The sequence below is a fragment of the Aquarana catesbeiana genome, linkage group LG11 (genome assembly GCF_042186555.1).
Source record: "Aquarana catesbeiana isolate 2022-GZ linkage group LG11, ASM4218655v1, whole genome shotgun sequence".
Classification (NCBI taxonomy): Eukaryota; Metazoa; Chordata; class Amphibia; order Anura; family Ranidae; genus Aquarana; species Aquarana catesbeiana.
The window spans coordinates 115,083,911-115,108,464 of NC_133334.1; the positions used below are offsets into that span (position 1 = coordinate 115,083,911).

Consider the following 24,554-nt stretch of genomic DNA (forward strand, 5'->3'; position numbering starts at 1 on the left):
AAGATGCCAGCCGAGAATCTGAATATTTCGTCCAGATACCACCATAATTATTATACTAATAGGGTTCCAACACCTATCTTTCCAAACCTGGGACTTACACAAAATATAGCAGTGCAGCGCTCAATACAGGTCAGATGTATACACATAAAATGTACATATTAAACATACATAAATAAAACGCATGAGGCAAAGTCCCAAAAAGTATATCTTAGTCCGAGGAGATCAAAAGCTGCCCACTTGCAGAAGGGGGATCCCTCAGTTGGCAAGGAAAGGGTGCAGTGATAGGATAAGATTGTATTCGTTGTATCACCACCAATGTGAACCTCCACCAAGGGTCTAGGCTGCTCACCTTATTGAGTGGACCTTCTGCGTTAACAGCAAGGTCACTCATGCATTCCCTTCCACAGGGTAGATTATGGAGATAGGGGTCCACAGGCAGTATCCCAAATTCAGCCTCATCGGTTGATATATATCATGTTAAAAACAAAAATAACAGGACATAGTGCTCTCCATACAAAAAAAGGTATAAAATTTATTAAATTATCAGCGAATTGATAGGCAGCCACCATTCCTCCCATGTTATTAACATGGGAGGAATGGTGGCTGCCTATCAATTCGCTGAGGAAGTCCACACGGATGATACGCGTGCGAGGGTCTCTGTGATGTCAGTACAGCCACCCATCTGGTTCATTATATGCTGTATACTCCTGCACTGGGAAACAGTGCTTGTTTTGTGAGTAATATTTTTCTTATTTAATACATTTTATACCTTTTCTTATGGAGAGCACTATGTCCTGTTATTTTTGTTTTTAACATGATATATATCAACCGATGAGACTGAATTTGGGATACTGCCTGTGGACCCCTATCTCCATAATCTACCCTGTGGAAGGGAATGCATGAGTGACCTTGCTGTTAACGCAGAAGGTCCACTCAATAAGGTGAGCAGCCTAGACCCTTGGTGGAGGTTCACATTGGTGGTGATACAACGAATACAATCTTATCCTATCACTGCACCCTTTCCTTGCCAACTGAGGGATCCCCCTTCTGCAAGTGGGCAGCTTTTGATCTCCTCGGACTAAGATATACTTTTTGGGACTTTGCCTCATGCGTTTTATTTATGTACGTTTAATATGTACATTTTATGTGTATACATCTGACCTGTATTGAGCGCTGCACTGCTATTAGTTGTGTATGTCTTTTTAGGTTTTGTATATTGACCTACAGTGTCCAGCTGTTGAGTTTTAGTAATTAGGTTTTGCGCTGTCTGTTCCTTCTGTTTAAGCAAACCTGGGACTTGACAGTGCAAGGAGAAGAGGCAGACAGATGAGCATCTTTTTCTGTCACTGTGCTCTCTCCTCCTATTAGCATGCTTCTTGTTAGCACATGAGCAACACAGCACATCTGATTGTTTTTCCCCTTATTTGAGCACTGCGGTGCAGGGATTGCAATATAGACATAGGCATATTCAAAACATTAAAAGATCATTCTTGAGAAAGCTTTTTCATGTTTGGATCAACCAAGCATGCATGTTTATGTAGAAAGGGCACAAGAATTAGAAAGACATTCCCAGAGCTGGATTATTTTAAAGCGTGACTCCACTTTTGTTGCAAAAAAAACTAACCTCTCTGGGTGATTTATGTACATTGAAAGGATTACAACAAACTTTGTTGCAAATTCCTGACTTCTGTTATTCTGAAGAAATCCCTGTTTGTTCCTCTGTGCCCCTGTGATGAGTGGGTCTAATGGGAGTGGTTTCATTATTATCAATCAGATGTGCACCTGCAGAGCACTAATGAGGAAAGCTGCTGGGCCTGCATCCCTTTAGACGTGTTCCTATTGGGAGTATCTCACTAAAAATGACATTTTTGTTGCAGGGGATGCCTGAAATCTGACTTGTGTCTTAGACAGACTTCTGGGAAAATTGGTGCGCCAATCACACAAGCATGAAATGATGTTTCTGGGGAGGCATCCTGTACACATTCTGTGTACAGAACAACTCCAGGTAACTATATTGCATTGTATTTTCAGAAAATTACAGCGGCTGCAGATTGAAAAGCAAAGGACATTTTTAATAACATTCAATTACAATATGACTTGTGTTGCAATTGTATGCTATTTGCTATTTTTTTCCCCATGAAAATGGAGTTACCCTTTAAGGAAAATAATACTAATCAGCCTAAATAAAATCCAATGTGGCTAGTTCCCCAAAGATTAGTTGACTAGAGATGTGTGTTAAGGCCTGCTAGTGCCCGTAGTTGTAGAATGTTACTCACTACTCATTGATAATCCCAGGTCTCTGCAGACTTCTGCATCGATCAGTAGTTAAAGGGAGATGTTTACAACCCTGACTGGCATATGATTTAAAGGATTTTTAAGTTGTGCAAAGTTTCAAGTATTAGGCTGACCATACATTATACAATTTTCTTGTCAAATTCCTTTAGATTTGCCAAATCCATATAATATGAGGTCAAACCTAAACACTTTCAATTTGTATGCAATCAGGTAGGCCCTTGCACTACATATTTGAAGGTAAATCTAAAGGAAATTGAACAAGAATGTACAAAGCCTTACCCTACTTACTCTGTACTCATTATCTTCAGTTTGAAGCATATAGAACAAACATAATTATTTATATCTGTGGAGTTAGTTGAACAAACTTTAAAGACATTTCAATGAATAAAATCCATTACTTCCCTTAGTAAAAGCAGCACACCTAGTACACACAAACACTGGCTAGACACACATTTAACACTTTACTCTCCCTAGATGTTTAACCCCTTCCCAGCCAGTATCATTAGTACAGTGCATATTTTTAGCACTGATCACTGTATTAGTGTCACTCATTCCCAAAAAGTGTCAAAAGTGTCAGTTAGTGTCTGATTGTCCACCACAATATCGCAGTCCCACCGCCATTACTAGTAAAAATAAATAAATGAATGAAAAAATTCCACTATATATCCCATAGTTTGCAGACGCTATAACTTTTGCGCAAACCAATCAATATATGCTTATTGGGATTTTTTGTAACCAAAAATATGTAGCAGAATACATACTAACCTAATTTTATGAAGAAATTTGATCTTTTACTTTTTTTATTGGATGTGTTTCATAGCAGAAAGCAAAAAATATAGTTTTGTTTTTTTTCAAAATTGTTGGTATTTTTTTGTTTATAGCGCAAAAATTTCAAAATGCAGTGGTGCTCAAATAACACCAAAAGAAAGCTCGATTTGTGAGAAATAAAAGGACATACTGTACATTTTATTTGTGTACAGCATTACATGACTGTGCAATTGTCAGTTAAAGCAACGCAGTGCTGTATCACAAATAAGGACCTGGTCTTGAAGGGGTGTAAATCTTATGGAGAGCAAGTAGTTAAAGGTGCACTATGTAACACGTAGGGTGGAGCCTATTGATGTTAGCACACAAGTAAGATGGCCCAACTAGCCAGGAGAGTACTGTGTCTTCAGATAGCTGTCTTTCTATGTGCACAGATTGTAGTGTACATTTTAGACCCCTTTCACACTGGGGGCGCTTTGCAGGCGCTATAGCGTTAAAAATAGCGCCTGCAAAACCGCCCTAAAACAGCTCCTCCAAGCACTCCAGTGTGAAAGCCTGAGGGCTTTCACACTGGAGCGATGCGCTGGCAGGGGGTCAGAAAAAGTCCTGCCAGCAGCTTCTTGCGGATTTCTGACTGCGGAGAGTATCAGAGGTTTTTCCCCCTATTGTCTTGGAAAAAAGAGTGTTTGATTTTACTTTAAAGGTCTAACAAAAAAGGGTGAGTGTGGTTTGGAAGAGTGAGTAAAGGTTCCTTCGCACAGAGTCATAACACCAACAGAAACACAGACTTTTCCGGGCACTTTAAGTTTTGATAGGTGGATATACGGTACCTATATGCATGTTGTGCTAGAGAGAAAAATTACATAATTATGACATATATATATATATATATATATATATATATATATATATATATATATATATATATATAAACACACAGTATATATATAGTGCTGTGAAAAAGTATTTGCCCCCTTCCTGATTTCTATTTTTTTTTTTTTTGCATATTTGTCACAATTAAATGATTTAGATCATCAAACTAATTTTAATATTATACAAAGATAACCCAAGTAAATACAAAGTGCAGTTTTTATGATGATTTCGTTTATGAGGGAAAAAGCTGTCCAAACCTGCCTGGCCCTATGTGAAAAAATAGTTGCCTCCCCCCTTGCTAAATCATGAATGAACCACATTTTTTGGACAGTTGAGTTAAATTCCACTTGCCACACCTAGGCCTGATTACTGCCAGACCTGTTGAATCAAGAAATCACTTAAAGTGGTTGTAAACTCTCCCCCACAGTTTTGTCCCATGTGAATCAGCATAAAAAACTCTAATGAACACTGCTTGTAGATATTTCCTTACTTGCATAGTATTGTTGTAATCCTATTTGTTCTTTAGAATGACATCACTGAGCATGCCCATATCTCCCATGATTTACGGCACACTCTGTGACTCTGTGTGCTTGTCTATCTATCATCAGGACTTCCTACGGCACAACACTGAAATCCCACGAGACTGCATAATCACTCAGAGCTTCCTACTACTCCCCATGTGACCATGTGATATCACATGGAGTGGAAAAAAAGGCATCGGACAGCATTACTGCAGTCTTAGCTGAAGCTGATAAGACTGACATAGGCAAACACTAGATAATTGGCACAAGTAAATACTATGAAATAAAACAAGTCAGCTATGAGCAGGGAAGCAGGGTTGCCATAGAAACGTTGGATTGAGAAGGAGGCTTGGTTAACAGTACAGGAAGTGCTCAATGTAAGGGTGGAAATACACTCTACTGTGGACTCAGAAAAAAATACTTAAGATGGCGCTGCCTTACCCCTGGAAACAAGTTTTTTAAAGTTTCTTTAAACAGTAAGTAATATGCGATTTGGGCTGGATTACAGTGGCTATAGTTTGATAATTACTCATTATAATGGACTAAATGAAAAGAAGCATCAGAGTGGGAGAGTTCACTTCCTTTTTAAAGAAAAAGCTGTCTGACAAAGTGAAGCAAGCTAAAAGATCTCAAAAAGCAACACATCCTGCCGCGATCTAAAGAAATTCAAGAACAGATAAGAAACAAAGCAATCGACATGTATAAGTCTGGAAAGGGTTAACAAACCCGTTTCTAAGGCTTTGGGGCTCCAGCAAACCACGGGGAGAGCCATTATTCACAAATGGAGAAAACATGGAACAGTGGTGAACCTTCCCTGGAGTGGCCGGCCTACCAAAATTACTTCAAGAGCACAGCGCCCACTTATCCAGGAGGTAAAAAGAAAAACCCAGGGGCATGGCCTGACCTGACACGAAGATGGCTGCTTAATTCCACAGCTCCTGCCACCTCACGACCTGACACCAGCTTACAGGAGGCTCAACAGCACGATACCTACCTCACATTATGGGGACCGCTTCCAGGAACACCTCAGCTTCACGTTCCCGTTCACCGAGGGAAACATGGCGTCCTCCCATCACAGAACCTCACAGGCCGCATCTTCCTCTCCACTAGGAGAACCGTCTCTCACTCCTCTCGTCAGCTTAACGAGAGACATCAATCCGGAGGAACAACCCCACCACCAGCTCAACACAAACGATCTACGGATGATCGCTACCGACATTAAAGACACTCTTTCTGCCGCCATCTCGGAACTTCGTTTAGACATCCACGCCCTGTCTGACAGAGTCACGGCGCCGGAACAAATGGCTGAACAACATGATCTACAATTACGCAAAACCACCCGCCATGTGGATACCCATACCCTGCAAATGAGAGAAATGCAGAGACACCTCGAGGATCTTGATAATCGGGGCAGAAGACGTAATTTGAGGGTCAGGGGTCTCCCTGAATCCATAGAAGGAGACCAACTGATTCCCTCTGTCACCAGCTTGTTCAATGGCATTTTACACAAACCTCTCAAGACGCCTATAGATTATGAAAGAATCCACCGTGCACTGAGACCCAAAGGAAGAGACATTGATCCGCCCAGGGATATCATATGCTGCCTGTCTGACTATAAGGTCAAAGAAGAAATTCTTAGACAGGCTAGAAGTATCCCGCAGATCATACACGAGGGGAAGAACGTCCAAATATTCCAGGACCTGTCAGGCATAACCCTCCAACACCGCAGAGACCTGAAACCCCTGCTAGACACCCTCCGCGCCAAAGGCATCACCTATAAATGGAAGTACCCTTTTTGCCTAGCTGCCACCTCGCAAGGCCGCACAGCCTTCCTTAAAGTGCCTGAGGACCTTCCTTTCTTTTGTGAGGCATTAAACATCCCCAATGTGGAGGTACCCAATTGGTACGCGGATTTTCGTCGCTCGGCTGTGAGGAGGGAACAGCAGCCTGCTGAATCTATGGAAGCTACCAATTCAGGCCACAGGAGGAGAAGATCGCCCACCGCCACAGCGCATCACGGCACCCACAATACTCGCCACCGTAACTTCGACACCGTCGACTCGCCATCATCAAGGAGAGCCAGACGAGACCGCTAGAATTACGGGGAAGTAATCCATGTCACAGCACTCTACTTTTTCTGTTAGGCCACGTTAGGCCACACTTGTTCTTTATTTGGTTTTTTTTTGTTTTTTTTTATACAACTAAGCTGTTTTAATTACTTGACACAACGCACAAGTGCCCGATCCTAGTGATTCTATCATTAACCAGCGCTGTATGCAGAGATCAACCGTGACGTATGTGCACGGAGCGAGTACACTAACGAGACTTGGCATAATCTCCTTACACCGCACTTCCTTCACTGAGGTTCCAACGCACAACCAGTAAACTACAGTTCCCATACTGCCTCGGGAGCCAGGGCCGGAAACACGTACCTTCCTACGTGCTCGACGCGGCAGTCTACCTCTTCGCATACTGGCTCACGTCATCGTTACCACCACCACAGGGAGATCGCTCCATGCGCAATGTGGCTACTGGCGATGCCTAACCCGCGCGACACTCACCATAAACCACAACCAAAGCCACAGCTCACTATCAGGTGAATGACACACAGGAATAGCGCGGCACACCTCATATACGGCAACTACACCGGACGTCAGAGACCACGCGGCACCATCCTAATCCTCACATCGACTGCCTCGTCTCAGAAGATCGCTCCAAAGACCCCAGCAAGCAGAAATACGCAACTCACACCTCTCCTGCAATGGATTCAAGCAATACACCTGTATTTTACTGCATAAGCAACTGCTTGAAGGTTGGTGGAACACTCTTTTCATGCAACTTATACTGCAGTTACCTCGGAACCTAATATCGGTAACGGCAAAGGGCTCCTTGAGGTATTGGTGACCCCACACGCATATCTCAGATTGTCTCCCAGGTTCCAATAAACGCCCTAAGATATGACATTAATTTGCAACAGCAACATGTCTTGAGTTCTCCCCTCACGTAGGACCAATGGGTGAGGGGAGTGCCCAACACAGAATGGGGTACAATATTACAGTGTCATTTAATTGGAACAGACTTGGGCACCAGACTTTCATGAACGGGTACGTCCCCAAACCACACCTAAGGGTGAATACGTGCCTCACACGGACTATGAGTAAGTTGTTAAGGTTTATCTCAGGTTTTAGTTTGCTAGATAAAATAGTAGACCACATTACCATCCTCAGTAAACGCGGAGCGGTACGGTAAATCCAGATTCACACTTTGGACTCTCCTCCTTATGCATGTCCAGGTATGGTGGTGACCCCAACAGTCTGAGTTTGCCTCATGCAGAGTATGAGACTGAAAATCACATCCACAAAGTGCTCCCTTACAAAAGCGGTTACTGAGAATATAGGAGTTACTTGGTTTGTTATACTTTTTCTTATGTACCCACAAGCTTATAAAATACTGCTGTGCACCTACACCGTACAGTTACGTTCAACACCCCTCCTACCATCCTTCTCCATGGACAAGGGTTGGCAGGACACTCACCTCTCACGTAGATCCACCAGCTATCTCGTGTCGGGATCTCACCAACCCCCACACAGTAACGGTGTAGTGTGGCAGCCTACCTACCGTGGGCTTTATACTACTCCTGCGCTGTACACTACCGATCCCTTTTCTTGAATCGAGGACACAGGGTAGTTACTTATCCCAGGTGACTCATCAGTTACTCCCCAGAGTCATACACAACACAATATCAACAGCCCTCCTTAAGACAGCAAGGCTCTACCCAGACCCACCCCTTGCGCCTTTACTTACCCTCTCGTTCCCCCCCCCCTTTTTTTTTTTTTTTTCCAACCCGACGGAGGCCATGGACCTCAATCGAACATCAAACGATGTGGTGCAACCACACACCTCTTTGAATTTCAAATCTATTAACGTCCGCGGTCTGAACACGCCCGAAAAACACTCCCTCTTGCTCTCCTCGCTACGTAAGTCCAAAACCCATGTAGCACTAATCCAGGAAACACATTTTAGATCAGACGCAATCCCAAAACTGCATAGTAAACAATTCCCAACAATATACCATGCAACCAATAATGAAGCCAAATCCAAAGGGGTCTGCATTTTCATTTCTAAAGACTGCCCACTCATTGTCTCGGATACACACAACGACCTACAAGGACGCTTCATTTTCATAAAAGGTACCTTATACGGGAAACACATCACAATTGCCAACCTTTACACCCCTAACACACACCAAGTCTCCTTTTTCCGCAACACGCTACGACTACTCACGACTTTTAGCTTTGGTACGTTGATCATCAGAGGCGATTTCAACGTACCTCTCAACCCCGCTCTCGACACCTCCCTCACTTACAGAGCGCTTCGTGCCATAAAAACGCAACTTAATGACCTACTAGTACACGACACCTGGCGCACAATGAACCCTAACAGAAAGGATTATACCTTTTTCTCCCCGCCACACTCCAAATACTCACGAATAGACTATTTTCATTTTAAATCATCCCAAGCCCAGACCGACTCCGCCAGTCCCTCACCCACTGGTTCAGGAGACATCTCAAACACATAAACACTTGAATAACCTCCTAAATAGGGATGAGCTTCGTGTTCGAGTCGAACCCATGTTCGACTCGAACATCGGCTGTTCGCCCGTTCGCCGAATTGCAAACGATATGGGCCGTTCGCGCTAAATTCGTGTGGCGCGTCACGGCCCATAATTCACTGCGGCATCGCAGTGCATTGCTGGCTGATGATTGGCCAAGCATGCACTATGACCCGCATGCTTGGCCAATCACAGCGCCGTCAGTAGAGAGAGCTGTAATTGGCCAAAGCCAGGGTGGCTTTGGCCAATTATGGCTCAGGGGATTTAGTACACACCCCACACTATATAAGGCCGCCTGCACGGCGGCCCTGTGTAGTGTGTGTTCCGGTGTGCTGAGAGATAGAGAGAGAGAGAGACAGTGTCATTTGATTTGAGTTAGATAGATTAGGCAGAACAGTCAGTCAGTTAGCTGCACTTACAGTGTATTGTGTATATATATGCATCCCAGGTGTTGCATATATATATATACACTGTATTCAGTTTAGCTAGATCCGTTCCTGTTATCTTCTATCTAGACTATTTACATTTAATGCAGTGCGTCCTGCTCACAGTGTTCAGCTAGATCCGTTCCTGCTATTTACATTTAGTGCAGTGCGTCCTGCTCACAGTGTTCAGCTAGATCCGTTCCTGTTATCTTCTAGACTATTTACATTTAGTGCAGTGCGTCCTGCTCACAGTGTTCAGCTAGATCCGTTCCTGCAATTTACATTTAGTGCAGTGCGTCCTGCTCACAGTGTTCAGCTAGATCCGTTCCTGTTATCTTCTAGACTATTTACATTTAGTGCAGTGCGTCCTGCTCACAGTGTTCAGCTAGATCCGTTCCTGCAATTTACATTTAGTGCAGTGTGTCCTGCTCACAGTGTTCAGCTAGATCCGTTCCTGCTATTTACATTTAGTGCAGTGCGTCCTGCTCACAGTGTTCAGCTAGAGCCGTTCCTGCTATTTACATTTAGTGCAGTGCGTCCTGCTCACAGTGTTCAGCTAGATCCGTTCCTGTTATTTACATTTAGTGCAGTGCGTCCTGCTCACAGTGTTCAGCTAGATCCGTTCCTGCTATTTACATTTAGTGCAGTGCGTCCTGCTCACAGTGTTCAGCTAGATCCGTTCCTGCTATTTACATTTAGTGCAGTGCGTCCTGCTCACAGTGTTCAGCTAGATCCGTTCCTGTTATTTACATTTAGTGCAGTGCGTCCTGCTCACAGTGTTCAGCTAGATCCGTTCCTGTTATCTTCTAGACTATTTACATTTAGTGCAGTGCGTCCTGCTCACAGTGTTCAGCTAGATCCGTTCCTGTTATTTACATTTAGTGCAGTGCGTCCTGCTCACAGTGTTCAGCTAGATCCGTTCCTGCTATTTACATTTAGTGCAGTGCGTCCTGCTCACAGTGTTCAGCTAGAGCCGTTCCTGCTATTTACATTTAGTGCAGTGCGTCCTGCTCACAGTGTTCAGCTAGATCCGTTCCTGTTATCTTCTAGACTATTTACATTTAGTGCAGTGCGTCCTGCTCACAGTGTTCAGCTAGATCCGTTCCTGCTATTTACATTTAGTGCAGTGCGTCCTGCTCACAGTGTTCAGCTAGATCCGTTCCTGTTATCTTCTAGACTATTTACATTTAGTGCAGTGCGTCCTGCTCACAGTGTTCAGCTAGATCCGTTCCTGTTATCTTCTAGACTATTTACATTTAGTGCAGTGCGTCCTGCTCACAGTGTTCAGCTAGATCCGTTCCTGTTATCTTCTAGACTATTTACATTTAGTGCAGTGCGTCCTGCTCACAGTGTTCAGCTAGATCCGTTCCTGTTATCTTCTAGACTATTTACATTTAGTGCAGTGCGTCCTGCTCACAGTGTTCAGCTAGATCCGTTCCTGTTATCTTCCTACTGACAGGCAGGCTTGTCTGGTTACAGTATATAAAGCTACCTGAAGAAAATTACAGGTGTTCTATTTGATCCTATTAGTACCACGGTCAAGCAGCTAGACTATTTACATTTAGTACAGTGCGTCCTGCTCACAGTGTTCAGCTAGATCCGTTCCTGTTATCTTCCTACTGACAGGCAGGCTTGTCTGGTTACAGTATATAAAGCTACCTGAAGAAAATTACAGGTGTTCTATTTGATCCTATTAGTACCACGGTCAGGCAGCTAGACTATTTACATTTAGTACAGTGCGTCCTGCTCACAGTGTACAGCTAGATCCGTTGCTGTTATCTTCCTACTGACAGGCAGGCTTGTCTGGTTACAGTATATAAAGCTACCTGAAGAAAATTACAGGTGTTCTATTTGATCCTATTAGTACCACGGTCAGGCAGCTAGACTATTTACATTTAGTACAGTGCGTCCTGCTCACAGTGTTCAGCTAGATCCGTTCCTGTTATCTTCCTACTGACAGGCAGGCTTGTCTGGTTACAGTATATAAAGCTACCTGAAGAAAATTACAGGTGTTCTATCCCAGCTTAGTGCAGCTACAGGCCATTAGTATGTCTGGAAGGCCAAGAAGGAGAGGCAGACAGTCACAAGCCAATAAGAGAGGGCAAGCAGGCTCTGTGTCTAGTGCTGGTCGTGGAGACGGTGCATCCTCATCAGCACGTGGCCATGGGACACGCTTGGCCTTTTTTTCGGCAGCTGGCCGTGTTGAGCCGCAACATGCGGAAGACTTGGTCGAGTGGATGACCAAGCCGTCCTCATCCTCCTCATCCTCTCTCACCCATGCCCAGGGTGCTTTGTCTGGCAAAGCAGCGGCCTCTTCCCTCAGCTCAATGTCATCAGTGACTCCTTCCCTAGCTCCACCATGTCCTCATGAGGATTCCCTCGAACTGTTTGACCACAGTGTTGGGTACATGCTCCAGGAGGATGCCCAGCGTTTGGAAGGCTCTGATGACGATACTGAGCTCGATGAAGGCAGTAACATGAGCACGGACAGAGGGGGTGCCCAAGAAGGACAGCAATCTGGCAGTCATGCTCCCCCTGCTGCAGCATACTGCCAGGTTTGCTCCAGTGATGAGGAGGGAGGGGATGATGAGGTCACTGACTCAACGTGGGTGCCTGATAGGAGAGAGGAGGAGGAGGAGGAGGAGGAGGAGGAGGCGGCGGCACATCACCAACGAGGCAGGATGCCCTCCAGGGGCCAGCCTAAGGGCAGCACATTGACTGCATCACACCCCAAAGCTCCACATGTGCAGGGCGCTGCAGTCTCTGCGCGTTATTCAAAAAGTTCTTTGGTGTGGGCCTTTTTTGAGACGAGTGCATCAGATCGCACCGCTGCTATTTGCAACATATGTCTCAAGCGTATCTCGCGTGGCCAAAACATCTCCCGCTTGGGTACCACATGCTTGACCAGACATATGTTGACCTGCCATGCAGTTCATTGGCAAGCGTATCTAAAAGACCCACACCAAAGAACAAAGAGGATCTCTCCTTGCTCCTCATCAGCTGAGATTTCCAACCCCACTAGACCTTCAGTCCTCTCTGAGACCTGCAGTGAGAGGAATGAAGGTGTAGAATTAGGTGTGTCACAGCCAAGTACTTGTGGGCAATCTGCTTTTGGTACACCGACGTCAGATTGTACCAGGCAAATTTCCCTGCCCCAGCTGCTGCACCGCCGAAAGAAGTTTGCTCCCAGTCATCCACATGCCCAGCGGTTGAATGCTAGCTTGGCAAAATTGCTAGCACTTCAACTGCTGCCTTTTCAGTTGGTAGACTCTGCCCCCTTCCGTGAGTTTGTGGAATGTGCGGTTCCTCAGTGGCAGGTACCCAAACGCCACTTTTTCTCACGGAAGGCGATTCCGGCTCTCTACCGGCATGTGGAAGGCAATGTCCATGCCTCGCTGGACAGGGCGGTCAGCGGTAAGGTGCATATTACCGCTGACTCATGGTCCAGCAGGCATGGACAGGGACGTTACCTAAGTTTCACGGCGCATTGGGTGACTCTGCTGGCAGCTGGGAAGGATGCAGGACAAGGTGCAGTAGTGTTGGAGGTTGTTCCGCCACCACGCCTCCAAAATGCTGATTGTGACACACCTCTCTCCTCCACCCCCTCCTCTTCTTCTTCCTCCATGGCCTCTTCCTCGGAACCAGCGGTGCTCCGTAGGCGTTCAAGGGGCTACGCAAGTACACAGGCCAAAAGATGCCATGCGGTGCTTGAGCTGGTGTGCTTGGGGGACAGGAGCCACACTGGGGCAGAGGTTCTGTCAGCTCTGCAGGGGCAGGTTCAGAGGTGGTTGACGCCACGCCAACTTAAGGCAGGAATGGTGGTTTGCGACAATGGCACCAACCTCCTCTCTGCCCTCCGACAGGGACAAATGACCCATGTGCCCTGTTTGGCTCACATCCTTAACTTGGTGGTGCAGCGGTTCTTGGGCAGGTACCCGGGCTTACAGGATGTCCTGAGGCAGGCCAGGAAAGTCTGTGTGCATTTCCGCCGGTCATATAATGCCAGTGCTCGGCTGACGGACCTCCAAAAGGAGTTTAACCTGCCCAAGAACCGCCTAATCTGTGACATGCCCACCAGGTGGAACTCAACGTTGGCCATGCTGCAGCGGCTGCACACGCAGCAGAGGGCCATCAATGTGTACCTGTGCGACTATGGCACCAGGACAGGGTCAGGGGAGCTTGGTTTTTTTTCCCCACGCCAGTGGGCCATGATCAGGGATGCATGCACTGTCCTGTCACCATTCGAGGAGGCCACGAGGATGGTGAGCAGTGACAGTGCATGCATCAGTGACACTGTCCCCCTTGTCCACCTGTTGGAGCACACACTGCGTGGAATAATGGACAGGGCACTTGAGGCAGAACAGAGGCAGGAAGAGGAGGACTTCCTTAGCTCTCAAGGCCCCCTTTATCCAGACAGTGTTCCTGCGTGCCCGCCGATCACACAGGAAGAGGACGAGGAGGAAGAGGAGGAGGAGGAGGAAGATTGTGTCAGTATGGAGGTGGAGCCTGGCACTCAGCATCAGCAGCAGTCTTTAAGGGATCAGTCCCAAGAAACACATGGACTTGTACGTGGCTGGGAGGAGGTGGCTGCGGACCATGTCGTTCTTAGTGACCCAGAGGACTCCGGACCGAATGCCTCAGCAAACCTACGCTGCATGGCCTCCCTGATCCTGCAAAGCCTGCGTAAGGATCCTCGTATTCGTGGTATCAAGGAGAAGGACCAATACTGGCTGGCAACCCTCCTTGATCCACGTTACAAGGGTAAGGTTGCGGACCTTATCTTGCCATCGCAGAGGGAGCAGAGGATGAAACATCTTTGGGAGGCCTTGCAGAAAGGTCTGTGCAACGCGTTCCCAGAGACTGGGAGGTTACAAACTCCTGTTTCTGGACAACGTGTTGCTGAGGCTTCGGTCAGTCAAAGAAGGAGCGGTGGAGAAGGTGGCCGTCTGACCGATGCGTTCAGACAATTTTTTGGTCCGCAGCCCCAAGGTATGATCGGTTCCAGCAACCATCGCCAGCGTCTGTTTTACATGGTGCAGGAATACCTAGGGGCAAGATCAGACTTGGACACCTTTCCCACCGAAAATCCTCTGGGTTACTGGGTCTTGAGGATGGATCACTGGCCAGAGCTTGCACAGTATGCAATTGAGCTACTGGCCTGTCCTGCATCCAGCGTTCTTTAGGAACGCACATTCAGTGCTGCTGGAGGCGTGGTAACCGATCACAGGGTGCGTCTGTCCACCGACTCGGTCGATCGGCTGACCTTCATAAAAATGAATGAGTCTTGGATCACCACCAGCTACCAAGCACCTGATGCTGATGTAACCGAATAATTTTTTTTGAAATCTCAGATCCCTTCAAAGACTGCCTATGCTGATGCTGAGTGACTATCCCTGAGTAATTATCCTCTTCCTCCTCAATCATCACGCTGATAGCTTGTAAGAACATTTTTGGTTCTGGGCGCCACCACCAGTGCCTAAGGCACAATTTTTCAGCCCCTGTTTAACAGGGGCGTGTAATTACAATTTTTGATGTAATACTTTGCAGCAGGGCTCGTTCCTGCATTCCAACTAGAGTGTCTGTGAGGGGTTGCAGTGTTGTGGCACCAGCACCAGTGCCTAAGGCCCAATTTTTCTGCCCCTGTCTAACAGGGGCGTGTAATTACAATTTTTGATGCAATACTTTGCAGCAGGGCTCGTTCCTGCGTTCCAACTAGAGTGTCTGTGAGGGGTTGCAGTGTTGTGGCACCAGCACCAGTGCCTAAGGCCCAATTTTTCTGCCCCTGTCTAACAGGGGCGTGTAATTACAATTTTTGATGCAATACTTTGCAGCAGGGCTCGTTCCTGCGTTCCAACTAGAGTGTCTGTGAGGGGTTGCAGTGTTGTGGCACCAGCACCAGTGCCTAAGGCCCAATTTTTCTGCCCCTGTCTAACAGGGGCGTGTAATTACAATTTTTGAAGCAATACTTTGCAGCAGGGCTCGTTCCTGCGTTCCAACTAGAGTGTCTGTGAGGGGTTGCAGTGTTGTGGCACCAGCACCAGTGCCTAAGGCCTAATTTTTCAGCTCCTGTTCAACAGGGGCATGAAATTACAATTCTTGATCTAATATTCACAGCAGGGCCCTGTGAGGGCTTACAGTGTTGTGGCCACAGCAACACCTAAGGCCCAAATTTCTGCTGAGTATATAGGGCAGGACCCTACTTTCAAACATCTAACTTACAAACGACTCCTACTTGCAAACGGAAGGAGACAACAGGAAGTGAGATGAAATCTACCCCTAGGAAGGGAAATTCTCTCCTGTAAGAGTTAATATGGGAAAACAATTTCTCCTTTCCACTGATGCTTTCCAATCCTTGTTCCACAAAAAAACCCAAATTTTCAAAAAACATTTTTCATTGGGACAAAAAAGTGAGGTGAAATCTTCTGAAGAGGAGGAAAGACAGCAAAACAAATGTCACAGGGGTGATAACCCTTCCCTATGTTTTCCAAAAAGCTTAGAAAAGATTTTTTGGCTGGAGCTAAACACGTTAAAAATGTTCAAAATTACAAACAGATTCTACTTAACAACAAACCTACAGTCCCTGTCTTGTTTGCACCGCCTGTATACTGCTGTTCAGAGAATATAGGGCCTGGTGGCCCCACACCTTTCCTTATTTTAATTTGGGTGCGGGGTTCCCCTTAATATCCATACAAGACCCAAAGGGCCTGGTAATGGACTGGGGGGTACCCATGCCGTTTGTCTCACTGATTTTCATCCATATTGCCATGACCCGACATGACATTAAACCCGCAAGCAGTTTTAAATGAGATTTTTTCCTTTAAAAATGACATTTGGTGCAGGGACTGTTCTAAACATGGGAAACACGCGTCACTTTACAGGCATACTATAGACACCCCCCAGGTACGATATTTAAAGGAATATTTCACTTTTTTTTTTTTACTTTAAGCATCATTAAAATCACTGCTCCCGAAAAAACGGCCGTTTTTAAAAGTTTTTTTTGCATTGATACATGTCCCCTGGGGTAGGACCCGGGTCCCCAAACCCTTTTTAGGACAATACCATGCAAATTAGCCTTTAAAATGAGCACTTTTGATTTCGAACGTTCGAGTCCCATAGACGTCAATGGGGTTCTAACGTTCGTGCGAACTTTCGGTCCGTTCGCGGGTTCTGGTGCGAACCGAACCGGGGGGTGTTCGGCTCATCCCTACTCCTAAACTATCACAATACAGGACATCAATCTCCGTCCCCCTTACCTTTTCGTTTCCTTTCCTCCCCTATAATACACTCCCTACCACTTACAAGGTAAACTGGAAGCTACACAGTGTCTTTGGGAAATACCTCAGAAATTATACTACTTTGCATGGCCAGAATTAATAAGCTACAAACAGGTCTTTTCATATACTCCACACACTGGACACAGATAGTTCCCCATAGGGGTGCCCAGGGTTAGGAGTGGAATTGCCTAGGCCAGATACACCAGAATCATCACCAAACACCATAAGGTTTGATACGCCATTATGACACTCTCTCTTAACGATTTTTAATCAATCCAATCCTCTTTACCTACTGGTGATAACAGACAGGAAACAAGCTAATTATTTCTGTTATTAACATTATTCCATGTAATGTAAATATATCTTTATGTTACATTTGTTAACTCGGTTATCTGTTACTCTGTGACATGCGACTTTGTTTCACTTGCTGTACTTTTGTGAAAACTTAATAAACTACTTTAAAAAAAAAACAAAAAAAAAAACCCAGAATCACATCTAAAGAACTGCAGGCCTCACTTGCCTTAGTTAAGGTCAGTGTTCATGATTTAACAATAAGAAAGAGACTGGGCAAAAATAGCATCCATGGGAGAGTTCCAAGGTGAAAGACAATACTGGCCAAAAAGAACACAAAGACTCGTCTCACGTTTGCCAAAAAACATTTTGATTATCCCTAATGCCCCGTAAACACGATTGGACTTTCTGCCAACAAAACCGTGGATTTTTGTTCGAAGGATGTTGGCCCAAACTTGTCTTGCATACACACGGTCACACAAATGTTGGACAACAATTACGAACGTGGGGACGTACAAGACGTACGATGAGCCGAGAAAAAGGAAGTTCAATAGCCAGTGCGGCCCCTTCTGCTTGATTCCGAGCATGCAAGAACTTTTGTGCGTCGGACTTGTGTACACATGATCGGAAAATTTGAGAACCTGCTAGCCAACATTTGTTGGCGGAAAGTCCGACAACAAATGTTCGATGGAGCATACACACGGTCAGCCAACAAGCTCACATCCAACATTTGTTGTCGGAAAATCCGATCGTGTGTACGGGGCATATAAATATATTATATATTCTGTGGACTGATGAGACAAACGAAGGTGTAAAACTAACACAGCATTTCATAAAAAGAACATCATACAAACAGTCAAACATGGTGGTGGTAGTGTGATAGTCTGGGGCTGCCTTGCAGCTTTAGGACCTGGACAACTTGCCATAATTGATGGAGCCATGAATTCTGCGCTCTACCAAAAAATCCTGAAGGAGAATGTCTGGTCATCAGCTAGTGACCTCAAGCTCAATTGGGGTTATGCAGCAGGACAATGATCCGAAACACACCAGCAAGTCCAAATGTGTACTAGTTGTATCTACAGAACAAAGCCAGTCTTCATTGTTTTATTTTATGGTATGTTAACTTTTATATAACTAATTGTTTGAGTTGAAACATTTTATAGGGAATTTATGATGTTTTTCCCTATTTTTTTTGATCATGAACAGGACTACAAGCTCTTTGTTTAATTATTTGCTATAAAGTTAATGTAATTTGATATTCCACTCAATAGATCTATTCTGCTGTATTGAGAGCACAAAGCTGATATAAACAGAGAAGGGATAGGTCGCTTTCTTTCTCTATATCTATACAGTTGTGTATCAAGTATAAATTAGAGAGATGTAGTCCACAAGTGAGCAGCTACTGCTGGGCTCTCTTATAATTTATTTATTTAAGGTACTTATATAGCGCCGTCAATTTAGACAACGCATTACAAATATATTGTTATAAGAAAGTTTAAAATGTTTTGCAAACGTAGGGGGCATATTTATAACTAATGTTTTGCCAAACATTCACTGGTAGTATATCAGCCACTGTGGGGTTGATTTACTAAAACTGGAGAGTGTAAAATCTGGTGCTGTGCATAGAAACCAATCAGCTTCCATGTTTTATTTTTTGTCAAAGCTAAATTTAAGAAGCTGAAGTTAGTAGCTGATTGGCTACCATGCACAGCTGCACCAGATTTTGCACTCTCCAGTTTCCCTGTTTTAAATTGCTATGGTATGTTGCAGCTGACTGCCATCTACACAGAATTGAAAACTGAAAAGTGATTGTTTTCCTTATTTGTATTAGTCTAAGTTTTTTCTGCTTAAACATCTGCAGCCCTCTCCCCACTCTGATGATTGTTTTTTCTTCCTTGTCTCACCTAAATTATGGCCTTTTCTTATCTCTACAATTATGTCCCTTGCAAGTCAGATTCTCAAGTGGAAATTTTGCCCTGCCAGAAAGCTCTCCTTTATTAACTACTTATTAGTAAATTAACAAGCACCACCCCTACCTTTAACATTATAAAAGTAAGCATCTGTCAGGAAGATCCTGCCAGTAACAGGCGTCCTGTGCGTGCAACTGCGCGATCGGGTGTGCCTGTGCGCATGTGCACACGCGCCAGGCGGGCTATTTAAACCTAGCTGTCACACGGGGATCTTGCTGTCTGCTCTACAGCGTTACGTGTGTTAATCCTTGAGAACCTGTTTCTGTACTAAGACCCGGCTTGTTCCTGATTATCCTTGTTATCTGCCTGCATCTGATCCCGGCTTGTCTCTAAACATCCCTGTCTTCTGCCTGCATCCGACCCCGGCTTGTCTGACTACTCTTCTGCCTGACCCTCTGGCTTATCCATAGTCCGCTTGGCTATCGATCCGGCTTGTCTGACTCTCCAGCCTAGTATACTGACTTCAGTTCCAGTCTGCTATCCGGTTCCAGTCTGCTGTGTGGTTCCAGTCTGCTGCACCAGTGTTCCAGTCTGCTATCCGGTTCCAGTCTGCTGTGTTGTTCCAGTCTGCTATCCGGTTCCAGTCTGCTATCCAGTTCCAGTCTGCTGTTTGGTTCCAGTTTGCTGCACCAGCCTGCTGATCCAGCTCCTTCCAGGTTCCAGTCTACCTTCCAGCTCAGTCTGAAGTTCTACTGCACAGCACTTCCTGAGTTCCAGACCCACTTCCTGCTGTTGATCCTGCCAGGCACTCATGCCACTCTTGACTCTTGTGCTTCCTGTATATCCTACCAGGGCCCTCGAGTCGGAGCCGCAAGAGAGGCCATCCCCTGCATCTTTATGGGGAGAGCACATTTGGTGGGGTGCACATTTGCTGCTGGGGTTCTTTCTATAAGTGGGGGTATTTATTGAGTTTGAGCACGTCCCACTCTGCCCCTCAGCCAATGCACAAAGCAAATGTATACAGGAAAATACTTTGAACAACAAGCAGGTGAACTTGTTTACCCCTTCAGCTCTCCTTCCACTCAACATGCTCTCTCTACCACTCCTTCTGGCACTTGTGTCCTCTCTCCTTCACTCCCTTTCCTTCACCCCTCTTCTCCACTCCACATTTTATATATATCACCCTCACTTCTGTCTTCTCCTTATTCCTGCACTCACCAACTCTTGCTAATTCTAAATCCACACAGTAATAAAACCGGCAGGACCCTGGGGCATGTCCCTTCATATAATTCATACTGCCATATTACCTCCCTCACCCTTCTGCTTCTCCTAACCCCTGGGGATATATCACCAAACCCTGAGCCTTCATCACTTAACTGTACCCAACACACCCATTACCCTGCACCCTCTGGCAGCAGCCGTAATCCACACAATTTAGTTTCCATTCCTCTTTTTCCCAAATCCAGACTCCCCTTCTCTTGCACCCTTTGGAATGCTCGCTCTGTCTGCAACAAACTCACTTCTCTCCATGACCTCTTTATCGCTAACTCATTTAATCTACTTGCCATTACTGAAACCTGCTTTCATGAATCTGACACTACTTCTCCCGTTGCCCCACCTTGGTGGCCCTCTTTGGACTCCCTCCCCAGACCCAATGGGCAGAAGGGAGGGGGAATGGGAATCCTTCTAGCCCCACATATCACCTTTCAGGTACTTCACCCACCTCCCTCTCTGTCACTTTCCTCATTTGAAGCACATTGCACTCGTCTTTTCTCTCCGGTTTCTCTAAGGATAGCTGTGATCTACCAGCCCCCTGGACCAGTATCAGCCTTACTTGATGACTTCTCTGCCTGGCTCCCCTACTTTCTCTCTTCTGAAATCCCCACAATCATTCTCGGTGACTTCAACATCCCTGTTAATACTAACACTTCTGCTACTTCCAAACTTTTCAGCCTAACTTCCTCCTTTGACCTTAAGCAATGGATACATGCTTCTACACACTCTGATGGAAACATTCTTGACCTTGTTTTCTCCCACCTATGCACTCCGTGCAAACTCTCCAACTATTCTTTCCCTCTCTCTGACCACCACCTTATTAGTTTCTCTCTCCCCCTCTCTACTACCTCCTCTCCCTCCAACCGCCTAACAGTTACCCATAGAAACCTTCGCCTCCTCAACCCTTCTCTGAAAAAACATAGCCATGCACTTGAGCACCTGTGGTGTAAGACTAAGTCTCACAAAGATTTCAACCATTATAAATCTGGTCTCCAAAAATACAATTCCTGCCTCCTCAATGCCAAGCAGACCTATTTTATCACTCTCATTAACAACTTATCATGCCGTCCCCGTCAACTCTTCTCTACCTTCAACTCTCTACTTCATTCTCCACTGCCTCCACCCACTAACTCGCTCACTGCCCAGGAGATCGCCAATCACTTCAAACATTAGAATAATGCAATTCGTGAGGAGATCTCCACTTTACAGCTGTCTTCTCCACCTAACACCCCATGTCCACAGGTACAATCATTACTTCCTTCATTCAACCCCACCACTATAGATGAAGTTGCTAAATCCACCTTACCACCTGCCCCCTGGACCCTGTTCCCTCACAAGAAAGCCTGCAAACAGTTTGCTGAAGACAAGCAGACTAAGGACATGGATTACTGGAACCATGTCCTGTGGCTGATGAGACCAAGATAAACGTATTTGGTTCAGATGGTGTCAAGCGTGTGTGGCGGCAACCAGATGAGGAGTACAAAGACAAATGTGTCTTGCCTACCGTCAAGCATGGTGGTGGGAGTGTCATGGTCTGGGGCTGCATGAGTGCTGCCGGCACTGGGAAGCTACAGTTCATTGAGGGAACCATGAATGCCAACATGTACTGTGGAATACTGAAGCAGCGCATTATCCCCTCCCTTCAGAGACTGGGCCACAGGGCAGTATTCCAACATGATAACGATCCCAAACACACCTCCAAGATGACCACTGCCTTGCTAAAGAAGCTGAGGGTAAAGGTGATGGACTGGCCAAGCAAGTCTCCAGACCTAAACCCTATTGAGCATCTGTGGAGCATCCTCACATGGAAGGTGGAGGAGCGCAAGGTCTCTAACATCCACCAGCTCCGTGATGTCATCATGGAGGAGTGGAAGAGGACTCCAGTGGCAACCTGTGAAGCTCTGGTGAACTCCATAACCAAGAGGGTTAAGGCAGTGCTGGAAAATAATGGTGGCCACACAAAATATTGACACTTTGGGCCCAATTTGAACATTTTCACTTAGGGGTGTACTCACTTTTGTTGTCAGCGGTTTAGACAATAATGTCTGTGTATTGAGTTGTTTTGAGGGGACAGCCAATTTACACTGTTATACAAGCTGTACACTCACTACTTTACATTGTAGCAAAGTGTCATTTCTTCAGTGTTGTCACATGCAGTGGCGTAGCGTGGGTTGTCAGCACCCGGGGCAGGGCAAATAATTTGCGCCCCCCTAACCTGCGGACTTTTAGCACTCTCCCGAGTCCCTTCAAATACAATAGTACTGACCTACCTGATTCCTATACTGACCACTACCCTAACCTACTTGATTTCAACACTGACCAACCTGATTCCTTTACTGACCATTACACACTACACTGACCACTATACTACACTAACTGACCCACCATACTACACTAACTGACCCACCATACTACACCAACTGACCCGCCATACTACACCAACTGACCCGCCATACTACACCAACTGACCCGCCATACTACACTAACTGACCCACCATACTACACCAACTGACCTGCCATACTACACTTACTGACCCGCCATACTACACTAACTGACCCACCATACTACACTAACTGACCCACCATACTACACTAACTGACCGCCATACTACACTAACTGACCCACCATACTACACTAACTGACCGCCATACTACACTAACTGACCCACCATACTACACTAACTACCCACCATACTACACTAACTAACCCACCATACTACACTAACTGACCACCATACGACACTAACTACCCACCATATTACAATAACTGACTTTCTCCCCGCCCCCCCCGGGGCCAGTAACACAAATCTCACGAGGGAGTCTCACTCACCTTCGTGTCTGGCTGGCCTGCATCAGTCCGGAGGAGGAGGAGAAGGAGGAGAAGACAGCGGCGGCTCGGCGGCTCACATTGCTTCTCTCCCCCACGCTCCAGTGTCTGGCGCAGTGCACTGTGATTGGGCGTTATGAGGGTCATGTGCGGAGGATAGGCCAGCTCTACGCCTCACATGACCCCCATACGCCCAATCACAGGGCGCCGGACAGTGAACATGGCGGCCGGAGCCCGGGGACACAGGAATTTAAAATTAGGAGGAGGCAGCCAGTGACACATACTGGCGCCCCCCTAAATGTCGCGCCCAGGGCCACGGCACCCCCTGCACCCCCCACGCTACGCCACTGGTCACATGAAAAGATATAATAAAATATTTACAAAAATGTGAGGGGTTTACTCACTTTTGTGAGATACTGTATATTTATATATATAAATATATATATGGCATTCTGGGAGCTGTAGTCCAGACGAGCACCCTGTGATTGGCCGAACAGGGTCATGTGCGGGCGGCCGTCATGGGCACCTTTGATTGGCCCAGGGGAGCTGGTCACTGTGGAGGCGGGGCTGCTCTGTGGGTGATCTGCTGCGGGAATCCCGCCTCTCTGCCTGGCGTGCTGACTGTATGTCTTCTGAGGTCTCTCATCTACCCCCTCACAGACAGTCAGTGTACCCTCTCTCTATCAGCCCGTCCCTCTCTCTATGCCCCGCCCCTCTCGGTCAGCCCGTCCCTCTCTCTATGCCCCGCCCCTCTCGGTCAGCCCATCCCTCTCTCTATGCCCCGCCCCTCTCGGTCAGCCCGTCCCTCTCTGTCAGTGCCCCCCCTCTGTCAACCCCCCCTCTATCAGCCCACCCTTCTGTCAGCCCCTCCTCTCTGTCAGTGCCCCCCCTCTCAGTGCCCACCCCCTCTCTGTCAGTGCCCCCCCTCTCAGTGCCCACCCCCTCTCTGTCAGTGCCCACCCCCTCTCTGTCAGTGCCCCCCCTCTCAGTGCCCACCCCCTCTCTGTCAGTGCCCCCCCTCTCAGTGCCCACCCCCTCTCTGTCAGTGCCCACCCCCTCTCAGTGCCCACCCCCTCTCTGTCAGTGCCCACCCCCTTTCTGTCAGTGCCCTTCCCTGTCAGTGCCCCCCTCTCTGTCAGTGCCCTCCCCTCTCTGTCAGTGCCCCCCCTCTCTGTCAGTGTCCCCCCTCTCTGTCAGTGCCCCCCCCTCTGTCAGTGCCCCCCCCTCTGTCAGTGCCCCCCCTCTGTCAGTGCCCCCCCTCTCTGTTAATGCCCCCCTCTCTCTGTCAGTGCCCCTCTCTCTGTCAGTGCCCCCCCCTCTGTCAGTGCCCTCCCCTCTCTGTCAGTGCCCACCCCCTCTCTGTCAGTGCCCACCCCCTCTCGGTCAGTGCCCCCCCTCTCTGTCAGTGCCCCCCCTCTCTGTCAGTGCCCTTCTCTGTCAGTGCCCCCCTCTCTGTCAGTGCCCCCCCTCTCTGTCAGTGCCCCCC

At 46.7% G+C, this 24,554-nt stretch overlaps 1 protein-coding gene across 1 annotated transcript in view; it reads right to left on the reverse strand.

Moving 5' to 3' along the window:
* CDHR5 (cadherin related family member 5) overlaps positions 1-24,554 on the reverse strand; it is a 154,225-nt gene that overhangs the window by 108,703 nt on the left and 20,968 nt on the right. The window lies entirely within an intron of this gene.